Genomic DNA, 8370 nt, shown 5'->3' on the forward strand with positions numbered 1-8370 from the left:
CGTCCATACTCCTAACAGCAACCTCTGCCAATCATGGACAATGACAAAGGTGCCACAACGAAGGGTGAAAAGTGGCTGACAAGTAGGAGGCCATGGCCAAAATGCAAGAGGAGGGAGGGGAAAAAATGATGAGTCAGCTCATCTGAAACGTGCACACCAGAAGCTCATGTAGATTCCGCACGGAGTAGCCTGGGACTGGACTTCACATGCTGAGGAGAAAAGGGAAGATCCAGTGGAAAATGTGATAAAAAGTCTTCTTTTATTTGAACCAATTAAACATATGTCATGTCACACAGCCAGCAGACACACTGGGCGACCAACGCGTTTCAGCTTACACAGCCTTAATCATGATCCAGCGTGTCTGCTGGATGTGTGACATTACTTATTTTTAATTGGTTCAAATAAAAGAAGACTTTTTATCACATTTTCCACTGGATCTTCCCTTTTTTCCCTCGACAAATAGGAGGCTCCACTCCCTGATCACAGGCCTCCTGCATGGTCAGCTATAGCACCAACATATTCCACAGCGCAGTACACATAATGTGGCCACTGGTACAGTGGTAGATGAGAGTGATATCATGGGAGTGTACCAGGTACCAAGAACCCAAAGACCCAGCTGCCTTAGTACGCTGCCCTTGGAAAGTCTGGACTTATTAAACAGTCATGGCCGAAAGTGTTGGCACCCTTGAAATTGTTCCAGAAAATGAAGTATTTCTCCCAGAAAATTATTGCAATTACACATGTTTATTTCCTTTGTGTGTATTGAAACACAAAAAGAACCTAAAAAAATATGTAAATTGGACATAATTTCACACAGAACCCCAAAAATGGGCTGGACAAAATTGTTGGCACCTTTCCAAAACTATAGACAAACAACTTTGCTTCAAGCATGTGATGCTCGTTCCAACTCGCCTGTGGAAAATAACAGGTGTGGGCAGAAACCAGATAAAAAGGGGAGAAGTTGACTCCATATTTGAATTGTGTGTTTGTGTGTGCCACACTAAGCATGGAGAGCAGAAAGAGTAAAAGAGAACTGTCTGAGGACTTGAGAACCAAAATTGATGAAAAATACCAACAATCTCAAGGTTACAAGTCCATCTCCAGAGATTTTGATGTTCCTTTGTCCACAGTGCACAACATAATCAAGAAGTTTACAACCCATGGCACTGTAGCTAATCGACCTTGACGTAGATGGCAGAGAAAAATCGATAATAGGTTGAAACGCAAGATAGTCCGAATGGTAAATAAGCAGCCCCAATCAAATTGCAAAGAAATTTAAGCTGTCCTGCAGACTCAGGGTGCATCAGTGTCAGCGTGGACTAGCTGTCGACATTTTAATGAAATGAAACGCTATGGCAGGAGACCCAGGAAGACCGTGCTGCTGACACAGACATAAAAAAGCTAGACTGCAGTACTGTAGTACTGTAGTGCCAAAATGTACCTGAGTAAAACAGAATCCTTTTGGGAAAGCGTCTTGTGGACCAATGAGACCAAGATAGAGCTTTCTTGTAAAGCACATCATTCTACTGTTTACAGAAAAAGGAATGAGACCTAAAAAGAAAAGAACAAAGTACCTACAGTCAAATATGGTGGAGGTTCAAAGACGTTTTGGGGTTGTTTGCTGCCTCTGGCACTGGGTGCCGTAACTTTGTGCAAGGCATCATGAAATCTGGAGATTATCAAAGAATTTTGGGTCGCAATGAAGTGCCCAGTGTCAGAAAGCGGGTCATGGGACTTCCAGCAGGACAATGCCCCCAGACATACTTCAAGAATCATCCAGAAATGGATGGAAACAAAGTACTGGAGAGTTCTGAAGTGGCCAGCAATGAGTCTGTAATTTAGTGTTGAGCGAGTATGTTCTGTTAACCCTTTTGCCGAGTATGCTCGGGCTGAGCACCGAGTATTTATAGCTGCTCGGTGATATGCTTGAATCGCTCCCGTGTGCATGATTTGCGACTGTTTGACAGTTTTATTACATGTGAGGAATGTCTATTTCTTACACATTCCTCACATGTAATAAAGCTGCCAAACAGTTGCAAATCATGCACACGGGAGCGATTCAACCATATCACCGAGCAGCTGTAAATACTCGGAGCTCGGCCCGAGCATACTCGGACAGAACATACTCGCTCAACACTAGTCTGGATCTAAATCCCATTGAACACCTGTGGAGCGATCTTGCTGTTGGAAGAAGGCACCCTTCAAATATGAGAGACCTGGAGCAGTTTGCAAAAGAAAAGTGGTCCAAAATTCCAGTAGAGAGGTGTAAGAAGCTTGTTGATGGTTATAGGAAGCGATTGATTGCAGTTATTTATTACAAAGGGTGTGCAACCAAATATTAAGTTGAGGTTGTCAACAATTTTGTCCGACCCATTTTTGGGGTTTTGTGTGAAATTATGTCCAATTTGCCTATTTTTCTCAGTTTTTTTGTGTTGTTCCAACACACACAAAGGAAATAAACATTTGTATAACAAAACATGTGTAATTGCAATAATTTTCTGGAAGTAATACTTCATTTTCTGGAACAATTTCAAGGGTGCCAACACTTTCGGTCATGACTGTTTCATGCACCATAATTGTGAGCTTTGCTACTCCCTTATTTTTTGGTGGGTGCCTTTTTTATATAATTCCCTATTCTACTCCACCTATAACGGGGAATGTTGCATGTCCACATTTATTCCATTCCCACAATGGCATGGCAGAGAACTGAACCTTTCTCCCATCCATAGGGGCTCTAAAGAGGTAAGAACTACCGTGTCATAGCCATGTTATCTAGAGTTGGTGTGCACTGATTTGCAGGATGGCATCTGCGGTTCTTCTTTTGATTAGCTGTCCTGGCACAACGTAATGATTATGGCATGATGCACATGTGACATTGAGCCAGGCCGGCTAATCAAAAGAAGAACCACAGATACAGTGATATAGGAGGTGGTCTTCAGGGCTCTCATCCAGCCGTCACAGATTACCTGCGTGGCTAATGAACCGAGTCCTGTGAATTAATTCACACCAATTCTAATGTTAATGCATAAAGGGGAATTTCAGTACATCGTGCACACGTCTATAAAACATTGCATTACGACATTACTTTTAAAGGGGTGGTCCATTTTCACCTACATGTAGGGAACAGAAAGGTTATATTTTCAAATAACAACATAAGCAGTACTTGCCCCCCGCTGACGCCCCTGCCGCTTCAGTGCTGCCTCTCTGCTTTTCCCCACTTGTCTTTGTTATCAGGGCTTATCAGTAGACAGCACAAAGCTGGTTGGGCCATGACTGGCTGCAGCTGTCACACGACATAGACACATATCACTTACAGTATAATCTTTGGTTCATAATGGTTTCACAATGAACCATGGAAAATGTTGACTGCTTGTGATTTTTTTTTATAAAAATACTAGCAGATTCCTAAAAAACGAGACAGTGCCATATAACCTAGATCAGCATTCCCCAACTCAAGTCCTCAAGGCCCACCAACAGGTCACGTTTTCAGGATTTCCTTAGTATTACACAGGTGATGGGATTATCAATACTATGATACACTGTGCAATACTAAGGAAATCCTGAAAACATGGCCTGTTAGTGGGCCTTGAGGACTGGAGTTGGGGAACCCTGACCTAGATAGTCCTTAAAAATCAAGGCCAGTCACAGCAAATTCAAGACTGTTAGCAACTATGATCCAGGTGTCAGCTCTGTCCCCACTGCTGCAGGAGTAGGCTGAGACACAACAAGTTTAAAGGGTTTATCCAGGACTGAACTAGTGTGGAGCTATCTATTGGATGTCTCATTAATATAAGATGAGTGGGTGTTTAACAGTACACCCACATTTATATCCCATTAACTTTAATGGGAGATAAGCTGCCATGCTGGCAGACACTAAGCACTGTATATTGCTGTTGAAGTCCACTCCACATATCACTCAATTCCATCAGATGCTGGAGAAGTTTTCAGTTGATCAGTCCTGGACAATACCTTTAAATTATTTTATCTCCTACCTTTTGATGTTTGCCACTGCAAAATGTAATCTTACAAAGTGGGGATAGTTGTTCCAGTATTAAATGGAGCCTGTGACCTCCAAAACCGGTATTTATCTGCAGATAAAGTGGTAATCTGCAGGTAAATAGTGTACACTGTGAGTCAGCACACTGTGATTAATGAATACATGAACTCCATTATTACTATACACATGAAAAACTTGAGGTACTTAGTTAACATTTTTTATCAAGAAGTGTAAAAGCCATCCAACCACGACAAGGTGTACCTTTTATGGTCCCTAACTCTTGTGATTCACCTCTCCATGGGCCCACCCAGGCCTCGAATGAAACAGGTAAGAGATAGGAACGAGGGGTCTAGCCCAAAATGAAACTTTTTTGGGGAAAAATGAGTGGACCACACCCTGATTTGAGGCCTGGCTAGACACATAGAGAGGTTAGTCAACAGAGTCAGGGATCATCTAAAGCGAGGTCACCTTGGTGTGGTTGGATGTTTTTTATGCTTTTTGATAAAAAGTGTTAACTACTGTATTTTTACGACTATAAAGTGACTTTTTTCCCCTCCAAATTTGGGAGTAAAGTGGGGAGGGTGCATCTTATAGTCCAAATGTAGCTTACCGGGGTGTTGCGGTGGTGGTGGAGCGGTATCACAGGAGGCAGGGTCCCTTTTTCAGGAAGCCAGCGGCGGCAAAAGTGTGGCGATGCTGCGGGCCCAGTGTTGGCAGTTAGCAGAGCGGAGTGCAGTGACCATTTTCCTGAAGCGGTGGGCTGCTGGAGGCGGCGCATGCACAGATTGGGCTCTCAGCCCAGCCGAGATCTCAATCTGTGTATGCGCCATCTCCGGTGGCAATTTTCCTGAAACCCATGGCTTCAGAGCCAATTTCCTGAAGTCCACCGCCGGGAAAGCTATGTATTCCGCTCTGCCTCACCACCAGGAAAGCAATGCACTGCACTCTGCCTCACCACCGACACCGGACCTGCATCATCGCACCGCTGGGACACTCCCTCCTCCCACCCAGGGCCTGCAGCACTGCCCCATTTCTGCTGTCGCTGGCTTCCTGAGGAAGGGACCATGCCTCCTGTGATCCTGCTCCACTGCCGCCGCCCCCCAGATAAGATACCTTAAATTCGGACTATAAGACGGACCCCCATCTTATAAAAAAATATTTTTTTCCTATTTTCCACCCCTACATTTGGGGTGCGTCTTATAGTCCGAAAAATACGGTAAGTACCTCAGTGTCACGGTTGCTTCTATCGGTGTGTTTGGACGCAGCGAGTGACAGCTCAGCCGTCCAATCTAGGGCTGGGGCGTGCTGAGCGGTCTGTATGGTGATGGACAGCTCAGCCATCCAATCGGAGGCTGGCGCGTGCTGAGCTGTCAGTGTTGTGAGTGACAGTCCAGCCACCCAATCAGGGCGGGGGTTTCGTCCATGTGTCTCCTGTTGGAGTAATTACCTGGCTATTTAGCTGGCTCTCTGCCTCCAATTACTGCCAGTGGTAGCTTAGCTCAAGTGGTGTGTGTTTGCTCCTTGTTCTTATATTCTGATTTTTGTTGTCCGACCTTGGATTTGCCTTTGACCATCCATTTGCCTAGCCCCTTAGCCTTGATCTGCTACTTTCTGGGAATTCTGACCTCGGACCGTGACCTGACTACATCTCTGTCTTTTGCCCTAGTTTACGATGAGCTCTCTTGGAATCTGACTCTAAACCTCTTGACTAGCCTGCCTCACGGCTTGTCCGTGAGTAGCGACTAGAGTCTCACTCAGGTGTTTTTACGTTTATAGCAATAGTGAAGTTAATGTATTCATTAATCGCAGGGTGATGACACACAGTGTATGTATATGTTCATATATTGGTCACAGCATGTTTGTGCACCTGCATATTAATTTATCACGAAAGGTGTGCAGGCCTTTTTTTTTGTAGTGTTTAGAACCTGTGCAGCTGGATTACCGAAGCAGCAGCTGTAGGGAGAAAATTAAGTTTTATCCTACCTGCACCTACCTACCTGCTCATTTAAAGCCATATCGAGGTGCTAGGAGCAGATACATTCACCACTTACTCTTACTATACAGTGAGTGTGGCTGTTATCACTCCCCTTAGGCTGTGTGCTCACGATCCGGAGCCGCTGCGGGTTTATGCAGCGTCAAACCCGCAGTGGCCAGATGTTACAGCACAGTGGATGGGATTTGTAGAAATCCCATGTCCACTATGCATCTGCGGCTCACCCACGGCAACAGACATGCGGTGCATCTTTCCAGACCGCAGCATGTCAATTTCTCCAGCGGGTCTGCATGTGGGCTTTCCCCATAGACCTAATCTCTATGAGGAAAGTCCGCATATGGGAAAAAAAATGGTGGCGCTCATTAGCATATTGAGCGGAAGCCGCCAGCGGCTTCCCCGCAGCGTCGGGGCCGTAGCAGGCTCCAGACGGTGGGAACGTAGCCTTACTCTTGACTGACAATCAGCTCTGCACACACATACTCCAGAACAGACTATCAATTTATACGCTGGAGAGTGATTACAGCCATGCTCACAATATAGTCACACAGCCTAACATGATTTCAATGCTATATACCGTCAGATCCAATGCAGTGATGCATAAATTTGACCTAAAACATCAGATTTTCACATAAGTCCTGAAAGTAGATAAAAAGAACTAAATCAAGCAAATTAATCAAATCAATAAATATTATGAAAAAAAAAACAAACAATAAAAGTACACATATTTGGTATCGCCGCGTCCGGAACGACCCGACCTATAAAACTGTCCCACTAGTTAACCCCTTCAGTGAGCACGGTAAAAAAATAAAATAAAAAACGAAGCATAAAACAATGCTTTATCATCATTCCGCCAAACAAAAAATGGAATAACACGCGATCAAAAAGACGAATATAAATAAAAATGATACCGATCAAAACGTCATCTTGTCCCGCAAAAAACAAGCCGCCATACAGCTCCATCATCCGAAAAATCAAAAAGTTACAGTTCTCAGAATAAAGCGATGCAAAAAAAATATTTTTTCTATAAAATGGCTTTTATTGTGTAAAAGCGCCAAAACATAGAAAAACTATATAAATGTGGTACCGCTGTAAACGTACTGACCCGAAGAATAAAGCTACCTTATCAATTTTACCACACGTGGAGTAGAATAAAAAAATTAAAAAAAAAACAATTCCTGAATTGTTGGTTTTTGTTTATTCTGCTTCCCAAAAGCTGGAATAGAAAGCGATCAAAAAATGTCACATGCCTGAAAATGGCACCAATAAAAACGTCAACTTGTCCCGCAAAAAAACAAGCCATCACATGACTCTGTCGGCCAAAATATGGAAAAATTATAACTCTCAAAATATGGCGATGCAAAAACTAGATTTTACAAAATATGTGTCTTTTAGTGTGTGACAGCTGTCAGTCATAAAAACCCGATATGATTCTGGTATCTCTGTAGTCGCATCGACCCGAAGAATAAAGTAATCTCATCACTTATACCGCACGAGGAACGGCGTAAAAAATAAACGCTAGGACTGGGGTTGGGGTTAGGGTTGTGCTAATGTTAGGGTTTGGGTTGGGCTAGGGTAGGGCTAGGGTTGTTTTTTTTTTTATAAAAAAAAAAACGACGATATGGCAACTAGTGTTGAACGCAAGTGCTCGCTACTTGAGTTTGCATCGAGTGCTCGGGTATGCATTGAGTATCGCGGGTGCTCGAGTCTCCGCCCCATATGCTTCGCGGCCAAAAAAACCTCGCGGGGATTGCCTACCATGCACGAGCGATCCCCGCATGTTTTTTCTGGGGTGTCTAATAACCGTGAAACATGCTTGCGGGGACTCGAGCATTTCACTTGAGCACCCGTGATACATGGTGCATACCTGAGTACCCGATGCAAACTCAAGTAGCGAGCACTTGCGCTCAAGACTAATGACAACTTATTCAATATGATGACCTAATGTCATCAAATTCTGTGTCGTACCTCTGGGTTCAAAATGTTCACTATACCCCTTGATAAAATCCTTGAGGGGTGTAGTTTCCAAAATGGGGTCACTTGTGGGGGGTTTCCACTATTTAGGCACATCAGGGGCTCTTCAAACGCGACATGGCGTCCGCTCTCGATTCCAGACAATTTTGCGTTCAAAAAGTCACACCGTGCTCCTTCCATTCTGAACTCTGCCGTGTGCCCAAACACTGTATTTTCCCCACATATGGGGTATTGGCGTACTCAGGAGAAATTGCACAAAAGTTTTTGGGGTCCATTTTCTCCTCTTACCCTTGTGAAAATAAAAAAATTGGGGCTAAAACATCATTGTTGTGGAAAAAGTTTGATTTTTTTATTTTCACGGCTCCATGTTATAAACTTCTGTAAAGGATTTGGGGGTTCAGGGTGCTCA

The sequence above is a fragment of the Phyllobates terribilis genome, unplaced genomic scaffold (genome assembly GCF_046119375.1).
Source record: "Phyllobates terribilis strain yellow unplaced genomic scaffold, ASM4611937v1 Scaffold_1__5_contigs__length_1240528914, whole genome shotgun sequence".
In the NCBI taxonomy this organism is placed as follows: Eukaryota; Metazoa; Chordata; class Amphibia; order Anura; family Dendrobatidae; genus Phyllobates; species Phyllobates terribilis.